Source organism: Schistocerca americana, unplaced genomic scaffold (genome assembly GCF_021461395.2).
Source record: "Schistocerca americana isolate TAMUIC-IGC-003095 unplaced genomic scaffold, iqSchAmer2.1 HiC_scaffold_178, whole genome shotgun sequence".
NCBI classification, from domain to species: domain Eukaryota; kingdom Metazoa; phylum Arthropoda; class Insecta; order Orthoptera; family Acrididae; genus Schistocerca; species Schistocerca americana.
This window is the reverse complement of record NW_025725875.1, coordinates 277,901-290,000: the sequence shown is the minus strand read 5'-3', so window position 1 is coordinate 290,000 and position 12,100 is coordinate 277,901. Positions and strand designations below refer to the sequence as shown.

General features: G+C 47.5%; 10 non-coding genes across 10 annotated transcripts; all 10 read right to left on the bottom strand.

The window, feature by feature from the left end:
- Positions 1–4,459: 4,459 nt before the first annotated feature.
- Trnak-uuu lies at positions 4,460–4,532 on the bottom strand. Its single transcript has one exon. It is a non-coding gene; the product is annotated as a tRNA-Lys (tRNA).
- A 1,182-nt stretch (positions 4,533–5,714) lies between these two features.
- Positions 5,715–5,796, bottom strand: Trnas-uga. Its single transcript has one exon. It is a non-coding gene; the product is annotated as a tRNA-Ser (tRNA).
- A 702-nt stretch (positions 5,797–6,498) lies between these two features.
- On the bottom strand, positions 6,499–6,580 carry Trnas-cga. The gene has a single exon. It is a non-coding gene; the product is annotated as a tRNA-Ser (tRNA).
- Positions 6,581–6,718: 138 nt separating this feature from the next.
- On the bottom strand, positions 6,719–6,791 carry Trnak-uuu. The gene has a single exon. It is a non-coding gene; the product is annotated as a tRNA-Lys (tRNA).
- A 1,182-nt stretch (positions 6,792–7,973) lies between these two features.
- On the bottom strand, positions 7,974–8,055 carry Trnas-uga. The gene has a single exon. It is a non-coding gene; the product is annotated as a tRNA-Ser (tRNA).
- Positions 8,056–8,757: 702 nt separating this feature from the next.
- On the bottom strand, positions 8,758–8,839 carry Trnas-cga. Its single transcript has one exon. It is a non-coding gene; the product is annotated as a tRNA-Ser (tRNA).
- A 138-nt stretch (positions 8,840–8,977) lies between these two features.
- Trnak-uuu lies at positions 8,978–9,050 on the bottom strand. The gene has a single exon. It is a non-coding gene; the product is annotated as a tRNA-Lys (tRNA).
- A 1,182-nt stretch (positions 9,051–10,232) lies between these two features.
- Positions 10,233–10,314, bottom strand: Trnas-uga. The gene has a single exon. It is a non-coding gene; the product is annotated as a tRNA-Ser (tRNA).
- A 702-nt stretch (positions 10,315–11,016) lies between these two features.
- Trnas-cga lies at positions 11,017–11,098 on the bottom strand. Its single transcript has one exon. It is a non-coding gene; the product is annotated as a tRNA-Ser (tRNA).
- A 138-nt stretch (positions 11,099–11,236) lies between these two features.
- On the bottom strand, positions 11,237–11,309 carry Trnak-uuu. The gene has a single exon. It is a non-coding gene; the product is annotated as a tRNA-Lys (tRNA).
- Between the last annotated feature and the right edge of the window lie 791 nt (positions 11,310–12,100).

Below are 12,100 nucleotides of genomic sequence, written 5' to 3'. Positions count from 1 at the left end.
TTGGAGAGGAGGCAGTTGTTAATGAAAAGTACCCTCTGAAACTGGTTCATATTACGGGAAAGGTTTTCTCTTGTTATTCCAAGAATTTGTCCTGACGTATTTCTCCAATTGATAGCTGCCATTTTCAATGGACAAGGCGTCAGCGTTATTCCCAGCGCTTTGCACTGGGTGACTTTTGTCGCCCAGGCTAATGTGGTGTGTTGAAAACCCCGTAGGTTTAAAAGTTTGCTTTTGTTTGCGTTGAGACTCGCTCCGGAGACGCTACAGTACTTCTTAATTAGTATGTCCAATTTCGAAATGTCTTCGGCATTACGCACTACGACTCCGACATCATCGGCATAGGCGTTTATAACAGTTCGGTGAGCAGATAATGTGAGGCCAGTCAGGGTGACATGAACACTGCGGAGAAAAGGCTCTAAAGACAGCACGAAGAGGAGCATTGAGAGGGGGCTGCCTTGAGGCACGCCACGCCTGATCTGGATCTGCTTTGTCCTCTGGCTGTTGACTGAGATACAAGCGCTGATTCCTGTTGCAATATTTCTAATCACACTTAGGACGCGCTCATTAAAACCTATTTTCTTCAGTGTGGCATTAAGGAATCTATGATCCACACGATCAAAAGCTTTCTGGAAGTCAATAAACATGATAGCACATTTGATATTGGTCACAGCAGTGATTGCAATTACATCTCTATATTCAGCTATGCTTTTAAAAATACTCCTATTAGGAACACATGACTGGTATGGGCTTACTATCTTTGTAGCGAGCTGTGAGAGTCTGTTGTTTATAATTCTGCCGATGATTTTATAATCAGAGTTTAACAGAGAGATAGGACGAAAGTTATTAAGGTTTGTTTTTGCAGTAGTTTTTGGAATGAGTACTATTGTACTCTCTTTAAAGACAGAAGGTATCTGTTTTCCCTGAAGTACCTCGTTTGTGATTCGGGTAAACATGTCGCCAATCAAAGGCCAGTATCGTATATAAAATTCAACAGGCAAACCATCCGGTCCCGGTGATTTCTTCAAAGGAGACTTGCAGATGGTTCTGTAGATTTCTTCGTTAGGACACTCGACGAGAAGGTTTTCGTTTTCCTCGTCCGACACCTGAGGAGCTATGGAACTAAGGTAATCATCGAAGGACTCTTCACATACAGGACTGACTGAGTATAGGTCTTCGTAATACTTGTGCACTGCATTGACGATGTCTCTCTGAGTCGTGAGTGTCTCGCCATTTTCAGACTGAAGTCCATCGATGAAGGTGCGTCTCCTATTTCTTTCGTGCCTCAGTAGATGGTACAAGGAAGCATGTTCATCCTCCACGACTGTTTTAGCCTTTGATTTTATTTTCAGACCCTCCATCTGCTGTCTTTTAATGCTGAGCAATTTGGCCTTGGTTCGCTTGATATCTACCAGACGGATGTTGGAAGTGTCTGCCTGCTCGTATAGATTTCGCAGCATGGTGTAATAAAATTCTATGGAATTTTTCAAGTCTTTCGATCGTTGTGCACCATAATGGATGAGAACTTTTCGCAGTTTAGGCTTTGCCCTGTTGCACCACCAGTCTAGTACTGAGACATGCCTGTTTACGGAGCGGAGGCACATCGCCCACGCTTCTGTCAAACTTTCCTCGAGTCCGTCTTCCTGCATCAGTGACATGTTAAGGTGCCATTGACTTCTGAAACGACGAGTAGGTTGCGCAGTAAGGCTGACGGTAGCAAGCACGGCACTATGATCAGAAAAGTAGACAGGAGTCGTCTCCGCTTTAATGAAAGAGCTGACTAGACTTTGCGATATGTAGAGTCTGTCAATTCTACTTCGTGATTGAGGACCGATATATGTGAAAGCCACAAATGTGGGATACGTTATTTCCCAAGCATCTTTAAGCTGTAAAACAGTGACAAAACGCTTCAATTCACTGCAGTTATTAAAATTTGGAACCTGGTCTTTTTTATTGATCACACAATTAAAATCACCGCCGATTATAAGATCCGTTGGGTTTTTCCGCAATAAATAAATGATCTCGTCTTTAAAGAACTGTGCTCTTGCCATTCTATTGGATGTGCCGGAAGGGGCATACAGATTGATAAGAGTAAAACCAAAGACTTTTATACCTATCGCTCTGCCGGATTCCAATCTTTCAATATCTGTGACAGGGATCCCCTCCCTGACTAAAATTGCTGTCCCTATGTTAGTGTCAAGCGAGACATTTGAAATAGACAAATATCCTGGCACTGTAAGGTTAGTGAGAACAACTTCTTGTAGGAAAACAATGTCCGTCCCTGACTCATATAGGTACTCTTTGAGCGCCGCAATTTTAGTCGTCGATGTAATCCTGTTAATATTGATAGTTGCAAAAGTATACGCCTGGGACATTTAGTTTACATAAAAATGTACATAAAGGAATAAAAAAAAAAATTGTAAAATAATGAGAAAAACAGGGAGCTGTGTCGCTTCTAGAAGGGATAAAATATTCCACGTCAACAAGCACCTGCAAGAATAATCTACAGAAAAATACCTATGAGTATGGAAAATACATGAACCACTGCGTTTGGTTCCTCCGAAAAATGACTAAGACAATAGGACAATCAGAACATAAAGCGGTTCAACGATATTTTTTCCCCTTTTTTTTTTTTTGTTGAAATGTGATCCTCAGTTTGGTGGAGTATTCCTAAGTTCTCGGGTTTTAGTTTTGCAGAGGGGCTTTCCATCACTAATGGTACTTGAAGGTACATCCTTAGGTTTTTCCGTAATAATTTCATACAGGACATTCGTGGCCGTTGCGTCATCTTTTCCAGGTTGTTGTTTGCTTTGGTTACGGGAAGCTTTGAGATTAGGTTGCGGTTTGAGTCTACGTCTTTGGACATCGTGGTTCAACGCACCGTCCTTCGCGTTGTCTATCTTCACCACCGTTGAGACCGAAGCTGCCTCAACAGTGTCCTGTTCATGACGTCCACTTCCTTGTCCTTCCGGCACTAACTCCAGGGCACTGACTGAATCGGTTGGTTGGGGGTCGGTGAGTTCGTGAATGCGGTTCTGCTCCGTCACCTCATGGGGTTCGGAGTGCGGCACGTCCGTCGCCGCGACAACCGTTACTGCTTCGACTCCGTGGTCGGTTGGTACCTGTGCGGCAGCCGACAGCGGTTGGGTTGTCTTAGCCGCTGTCGTCATTTCCATACATGTACTGACTGTTTCCTCTAACACATCTGCGTCACACTGCTTCTGTTTGCGGGTGGAGGGGGAGTGTCGGGAGGACTCGCCGTCCGAGCCGTCATCAGTCACCTCCAACGGTCGTTTCTTATTCTGAAGATCGCATTCGGGAACAGAAGGGTGACTTGTTATTACTTGCAGAGGTGGGAACTCTGTGTTAGTTACAGCGGGCATTGTAGAAGTACCTGCACCACTGTCATTAGCAGAAGGAGGGGAGTTGCTGCTTGGTAAGACGTCGCTAAGGGTCAATTTTTGACGCTGTGTTAGATTATTCCGGAGGACAAAAACACGGCGTGGACAATCTTGTCTGAAATGACCTGTCTCGTTACAAATATTACACGTACGCTCCTGTCCAGAATAAACAACATGTGCTTTATGACCTGCAACAGATATATGGGACGGAATATTGGCTTTCACCTCCATTTCGACGGACCTAATGCCATTATAACACTGTATCTTGTACAGCTTCGACCATCTTTCGTTATAGATGGATTTAACTTCCCCATATTTAGATAGAGCGTCTTTGATCAACTGATTGTCAACTTCGATAGGAACGTTCAAAATCCTCACATTGGTGTACATGATATCAGCTTTTCGTACAGAAACATTACTTGTTGAACCATCTCGATGAACAAATTCAACAGAATTACCCCATTTTGCAATTAACTTATCGACAGTCACGGAGTTCAGAAATTTAACATAAACACAGTATTTTTCAGCATCTAACTGCGTGGTGTGAACAGAGTCAGAATTGATACAGATTACCTCGGTGAGCCAGTCATGGATCTCCAGTGCAGTGGGTTGGACCGGCCGGGTTTCCTTCTCGAACGAGAAGACTAACGTATTCTTCCTGACGGTGTCAGACATGATCTTCTGTGCCGACGAAATTCCGGTACAAACCGAAATCGCGACGAAGAACGAAACGGAGAATGGACAATAACACTTCACAAACACTTATCAGGACCACCAAATGCAATAACACTACGAAAATGCACAGACAGCTGTACGTAAACACAAAACAACGGCGATTGCGCTAGCGTGTGCGGAGCAAGCAACAAGCACGTCCGACCGCGGCGACGGCTAAAGCCAGAGTACCGCCACTCGGCCACGACTGCCGTTAGCGCGGTGTTCTCCCGACACATGCAACTGCTACCGTTTAAAGCACTGTGGTGTCAGTAAACGGCGTAACTGCATTATTTTCCGTAGCGTTTCCACCGCTACCAGACGAATCGCTACCAAAGTGTTAAAATTTCCGCCTCGACGGGGACTTGAACCCTGGACCCTTAGGTTAAAAGCCTAATGCTCTACCAACTGAGCTATCCGGGCTCGGACGAGGCTGCAAAACCTCCCACAATGCACAACTATACATTGACTCATGTCCTTTACTGTTGTGCAATCGCTGTATGGGGCCGTTACTAATAAAACGTCGCCTACATGCTGTCTACAAACTTATCCCGCTAAGCTCGTAACACACTCTCGAAGACTGCTGGCACACGATGCAACAACAAATTGCACTAGTTGTTACGCCTCATACGTCGGAGCAGAGAATTTACGTGTTTTGTCGACACTCACTGGGCAATTGGAAAATTCACAAGCATTTCGAATGCAATGTTTCCCACGCTTTCGCTCATTTCACGGTTCCGTTGAAGACGTTCTTCACCACCTGACACAGAAAAAGGAATGCAGTCGGTAGGATATTTTTAATTCTTTTGCTTCTAGGGGAGTTAGTTGTCTAGTGAGTTCCTCTTATGGCATGCACTAGACAACCAGAACAGCTACAGGAGAGAGTCATTTTTGTTGTCAGCGGTAGTTGCATTATCACAAACGCAGAGTAATTCCATTGGCGTCGCATCAAAACGAATACCTGCCGAAACCCGGGATCGAACCAGGGACCTTTAGATCTTCAGTCTATTTCGGCTGACGTTGAAGGTTGCCATTTGCATGTGTTCGTTAACCTCTGCCTCGTTGCCAATTTCACAGTCACCTTCGTCTGATAAGACACAGGGGCGCTGAAAGGCGAGCAGCCGATGCAGTGAAGTTCCACACACATTTCTTCTTCTTCCGTCATCGTAACAAGCAAACATGTCGACTCGATTCGTGTAATATTGACTTCGCTGACGCTAGAAAACCCGTGCTATATCGATGCCAGGGGCAACTCGTGTGCGGAGAACGAGACACAAGAAGGAGTGAGTCTCTCCACCGTATGAGAGGCAGTATCTAGCAGATACACACGGTAAAACATACGACTTGCGTTAGCTCATAAATTGCTACACGTCATCGTCTGCAAGCTAAAATGGACACATCTGCACTGCCCAGTGAGGCGACACTTGTACTAACACCAGGTGGACGGCTGTGAGACGCGGAGATGAGCTGCGGCTTCTGGGCGCGACTGTAACGCTGCGCCCTGGATCAAATAGCACTGCACATTGCTGGTGACCCACGTGTTTAGTAGTGACGCAACTGCTAGGATGCAGCTGAACGTCCGCCTTTTGAGAGCGAGAAAATTTTCGCAGTCGGCAGGACTCGAACCTACGCTCCCAGAGGGAATCTGATTTCAAGTCAGACGCCTTAACCACTCGGCCACGACTGCCAGTGGCGGAAGCGACTCCCGACAACTGAAACCGCCATCTTTAGAAGCAATCTGATGGCAGAAAACGGCGTGGCCTCACTCTTTTCTGTAGGGTTTCCATTAGCCGTTACGAAAGTGTATTAATTTTCGCCCAGACAGGGACTTGAACCCAGGACCCTTTGGTTGAAAACCTAGCGCTCTACCGACTCAGCTATGCGGGCCCACGCACGAGCATTATCGTACAGCTGCGCGGTGCGCGAGTGATTCGTATGTCGTAATTACTGGCTTATGGCTCCAATGGCGACTTCACCGACTTCCCACTGACGCACCACTGACGCTAGTTTTCTGTCGTCTTAAAACGATCGACATACCTCCAAGCAGCTGCGAGATCTTAAGAAAAGAAACGCTGCACCACTGCTTTGGCCGCACTCGAGTGATGGAAATTGCGATTCTTAAAAAGAAAATGAAATGTTCGCTCTGTCCATCACTTTCGAGCACATCTGTGAACTCACGATCTCAGCGACGGCTTTCTGCAGTCCCAGCGTCAGTGTCAGTGTGAGGTGAACCGATAGCCACAGTAAGCAGCGGTCGTCGCGAAAACTCAGTATTCTTAAAACGGAAATTTTCGTCTTGTTGAGAATGGCGTCACTGGTTTGCACCCGCATTCGCCCACGCATGTCACATGTGTGCGAAAATGTTTGCTCCTCTGTACGCAAAATCGCACGCAGCCGGTAGGATTCGAACCTACGCTCCCAGAGGGAATCTGATTTCGAGTCAGACGCCTTAACCACTCGGCCACGACTGCCGTTAGCGCGGTGTTCTCCCGACACATGCAACTGCTACCGTTTAAAGCACTGTGGTGTCAGTAAACGGCGTAACTGCATTATTTTCCGTAGCGTTTCCACCGCTACCAGACGAATCGCTACCAAAGTGTTAAAATTTCCGCCTCGACGGGGACTTGAACCCTGGACCCTTAGGTTAAAAGCCTAATGCTCTACCAACTGAGCTATCCGGGCTCGGACGAGGCTGCAAAACCTCCCACAATGCACAACTATACATTGACTCATGTCCTTTACTGTTGTGCAATCGCTGTATGGGGCCGTTACTAATAAAACGTCGCCTACATGCTGTCTACAAACTTATCCCGCTAAGCTCGTAACACACTCTCGAAGACTGCTGGCACACGATGCAACAACAAATTGCACTAGTTGTTACGCCTCATACGTCGGAGCAGAGAATTTACGTGTTTTGTCGACACTCACTGGGCAATTGGAAAATTCACAAGCATTTCGAATGCAATGTTTCCCACGCTTTCGCTCATTTCACGGTTCCGTTGAAGACGTTCTTCACCACCTGACACAGAAAAAGGAATGCAGTCGGTAGGATATTTTTAATTCTTTTGCTTCTAGGGGAGTTAGTTGTCTAGTGAGTTCCTCTTATGGCATGCACTAGACAACCAGAACAGCTACAGGAGAGAGTCATTTTTGTTGTCAGCGGTAGTTGCATTATCACAAACGCAGAGTAATTCCATTGGCGTCGCATCAAAACGAATACCTGCCGAAACCCGGGATCGAACCAGGGACCTTTAGATCTTCAGTCTATTTCGGCTGACGTTGAAGGTTGCCATTTGCATGTGTTCGTTAACCTCTGCCTCGTTGCCAATTTCACAGTCACCTTCGTCTGATAAGACACAGGGGCGCTGAAAGGCGAGCAGCCGATGCAGTGAAGTTCCACACACATTTCTTCTTCTTCCGTCATCGTAACAAGCAAACATGTCGACTCGATTCGTGTAATATTGACTTCGCTGACGCTAGAAAACCCGTGCTATATCGATGCCAGGGGCAACTCGTGTGCGGAGAACGAGACACAAGAAGGAGTGAGTCTCTCCACCGTATGAGAGGCAGTATCTAGCAGATACACACGGTAAAACATACGACTTGCGTTAGCTCATAAATTGCTACACGTCATCGTCTGCAAGCTAAAATGGACACATCTGCACTGCCCAGTGAGGCGACACTTGTACTAACACCAGGTGGACGGCTGTGAGACGCGGAGATGAGCTGCGGCTTCTGGGCGCGACTGTAACGCTGCGCCCTGGATCAAATAGCACTGCACATTGCTGGTGACCCACGTGTTTAGTAGTGACGCAACTGCTAGGATGCAGCTGAACGTCCGCCTTTTGAGAGCGAGAAAATTTTCGCAGTCGGCAGGACTCGAACCTACGCTCCCAGAGGGAATCTGATTTCAAGTCAGACGCCTTAACCACTCGGCCACGACTGCCAGTGGCGGAAGCGACTCCCGACAACTGAAACCGCCATCTTTAGAAGCAATCTGATGGCAGAAAACGGCGTGGCCTCACTCTTTTCTGTAGGGTTTCCATTAGCCGTTACGAAAGTGTATTAATTTTCGCCCAGACAGGGACTTGAACCCAGGACCCTTTGGTTGAAAACCTAGCGCTCTACCGACTCAGCTATGCGGGCCCACGCACGAGCATTATCGTACAGCTGCGCGGTGCGCGAGTGATTCGTATGTCGTAATTACTGGCTTATGGCTCCAATGGCGACTTCACCGACTTCCCACTGACGCACCGCTGACGCTAGTTTTCTGTCGTCTTAAAACGATCGACATACCTCCAAGCAGCTGCGAGATCTTAAGAAAAGAAACGCTGCACCACTGCTTTGGCCGCACTCGAGTGATGGAAATTGCGATTCTTAAAAAGAAAATGAAATGTTCGCTCTGTCCATCACTTTCGAGCACATCTGTGAACTCACGATCTCAGCGACGGCTTTCTGCAGTCCCAGCGTCAGTGTCAGTGTGAGGTGAACCGATAGCCACAGTAAGCAGCGGTCGTCGCGAAAACTCAGTATTCTTAAAACGGAAATTTTCGTCTTGTTGAGAATGGCGTCACTGGTTTGCACCCGCATTCGCCCACGCATGTCACATGTGTGCGAAAATGTTTGCTCCTCTGTACGCAAAATCGCACGCAGCCGGTAGGATTCGAACCTACGCTCCCAGAGGAAATCTGATTTCGAGTCAGACGCCTTAACCACTCGGCCACGACTGCCGTTAGCGCGGTGTTCTCCCGACACATGCAACTGCTACCGTTTAAAGCACTGTGGTGTCAGTAAACGGCGTAACTGCATTATTTTCCGTAGCGTTTCCACCGCTACCAGACGAATCGCTACCAAAGTGTTAAAATTTCCGCCTCGACGGGGACTTGAACCCTGGACCCTTAGGTTAAAAGCCTAATGCTCTACCAACTGAGCTATCCGGGCTCGGACGAGGCTGCAAAACCTCCCACAATGCACAACTATACATTGACTCATGTCCTTTACTGTTGTGCAATCGCTGTATGGGGCCGTTACTAATAAAACGTCGCCTACATGCTGTCTACAAACTTATCCCGCTAAGCTCGTAACACACTCTCGAAGACTGCTGGCACACGATGCAACAACAAATTGCACTAGTTGTTACGCCTCATACGTCGGAGCAGAGAATTTACGTGTTTTGTCGACACTCACTGGGCAATTGGAAAATTCACAAGCATTTCGAATGCAATGTTTCCCACGCTTTCGCTCATTTCACGGTTCCGTTGAAGACGTTCTTCACCACCTGACACAGAAAAAGGAATGCAGTCGGTAGGATATTTTTAATTCTTTTGCTTCTAGGGGAGTTAGTTGTCTAGTGAGTTCCTCTTATGGCATGCACTAGACAACGAGAACAGCTACAGGAGAGAGTCATTTTTGTTGTCAGCGGTAGTTGCATTATCACAAACGCAGAGTAATTCCATTGGCGTCGCATCAAAACGAATACCTGCCGAAACCCGGGATCGAACCAGGGACCTTTAGATCTTCAGTCTATTTCGGCTGACGTTGAAGGTTGCCATTTGCATGTGTTCGTTAACCTCTGCCTCGTTGCCAATTTCACAGTCACCTTCGTCTGATAAGACACAGGGGCGCTGAAAGGCGAGCAGCCGATGCAGTGAAGTTCCACACACATTTCTTCTTCTTCCGTCATCGTAACAAGCAAACATGTCGACTCGATTCGTGTAATATTGACTTCGCTGACGCTAGAAAACCCGTGCTATATCGATGCCAGGGGCAACTCGTGTGCGGAGAACGAGACACAAGAAGGAGTGAGTCTCTCCACCGTATGAGAGGCAGTATCTAGCAGATACACACGGTAAAACATACGACTTGCGTTAGCTCATAAATTGCTACACGTCATCGTCTGCAAGCTAAAATGGACACATCTGCACTGCCCAGTGAGGCGACACTTGTACTAACACCAGGTGGACGGCTGTGAGACGCGGAGATGAGCTGCGGCTTCTGGGCGCGACTGTAACGCTGCGCCCTGGATCAAATAGCACTGCACATTGCTGGTGACCCACGTGTTTAGTAGTGACGCAACTGCTAGGATGCAGCTGAACGTCCGCCTTTTGAGAGCGAGAAAATTTTCGCAGTCGGCAGGACTCGAACCTACGCTCCCAGAGGGAATCTGATTTCAAGTCAGACGCCTTAACCACTCGGCCACGACTGCCAGTGTCGGAAGCGACTCCCGACAACTGAAACCGCCATCTTTAGAAGCAATCTGATGGCAGAAAACGGCGTGGCCTCACTCTTTTCTGTAGGGTTTCCATTAGCCGTTACGAAAGTGTATTAATTTTCGCCCAGACAGGGACTTGAACCCAGGACCCTTTGGTTGAAAACCTAGCGCTCTACCGACTCAGCTATGCGGGCCCACGCACGAGCATTATCGTACAGCTGCGCGGTGCGCGAGTGATTCGTATGTCGTAATTACTGGCTTATGGCTCCAATGGCGACTTCACCGACTTCCCACTGACGCACCGCTGACGCTAGTTTTCTGTCGTCTTAAAACGATCGACATACCTCCAAGCAGCTGCGAGATCTTAAGAAAAGAAACGCTGCACCACTGCTTTGGCCGCACTCGAGTGATGGAAATTGCGATTCTTAAAAAGAAAATGAAATGTTCGCTCTGTCCATCACTTTCGAGCACATCTGTGAACTCACGATCTCAGCGACGGCTTTCTGCAGTCCCAGCGTCAGTGTCAGTGTGAGGTGAACCGATAGCCACAGTAAGCAGCGGTCGTCGCGAAAACTCAGTATTCTTAAAACGGAAATTTTCGTCTTGTTGAGAATGGCGTCACTGGTTTGCACCCGCATTCGCCCACGCATGTCACATGTGTGCGAAAATGTTTGCTCCTCTGTACGCAAAATCGCACGCAGCCGGTAGGATTCGAACCTACGCTCCCAGAGGAAATCTGATTTCGAGTCAGACGCCTTAACCACTCGGCCACGACTGCCGTTAGCGCGGTGTTCTCCCGACACATGCAACTGCTACCGTTTAAAGCACTGTGGTGTCAGTAAACGGCGTAACTGCATTATTTTCCGTAGCGTTTCCACCGCTACCAGACGAATCGCTACCAAAGTGTTAAAATTTCCGCCTCGACGGGGACTTGAACCCTGGACCCTTAGGTTAAAAGCCTAATGCTCTACCAACTGAGCTATCCGGGCTCGGACGAGGCTGCAAAACCTCCCACAATGCACAACTATACATTGACTCATGTCCTTTACTGTTGTGCAATCGCTGTATGGGGCCGTTACTAATAAAACGTCGCCTACATGCTGTCTACAAACTTATCCCGCTAAGCTCGTAACACACTCTCGAAGACTGCTGGCACACGATGCAACAACAAATTGCACTAGTTGTTACGCCTCATACGTCGGAGCAGAGAATTTACGTGTTTTGTCGACACTCACTGGGCAATTGGAAAATTCACAAGCATTTCGAATGCAATGTTTCCCACGCTTTCGCTCATTTCACGGTTCCGTTGAAGACGTTCTTCACCACCTGACACAGAAAAAGGAATGCAGTCGGTAGGATATTTTTAATTCTTTTGCTTCTAGGGGAGTTAGTTGTCTAGTGAGTTCCTCTTATGGCATGCACTAGACAACCAGAACAGCTACAGGAGAGAGTCATTTTTGTTGTCAGCGGTAGTTGCATTATCACAAACGCAGAGTAATTCCATTGGCGTCGCATCAAAACGAATACCTGCCGAAACCCGGGATCGAACCAGGGACCTTTAGATCTTCAGTCTATTTCGGCTGACGTTGAAGGTTGCCATTTGCATGTGTTCGTTAACCTCTGCCTCGTTGCCAATTTCACAGTCACCTTCGTCTGATAAGACACAGGGGCGCTGAAAGGCGAGCAGCCGATGCAGTGAAGTTCCACACACATTTCTTCTTCTTCCGTCATCGTAACAAGCAAACATGTCGACTCGATTCGTGTAATATTGACTTCGCTG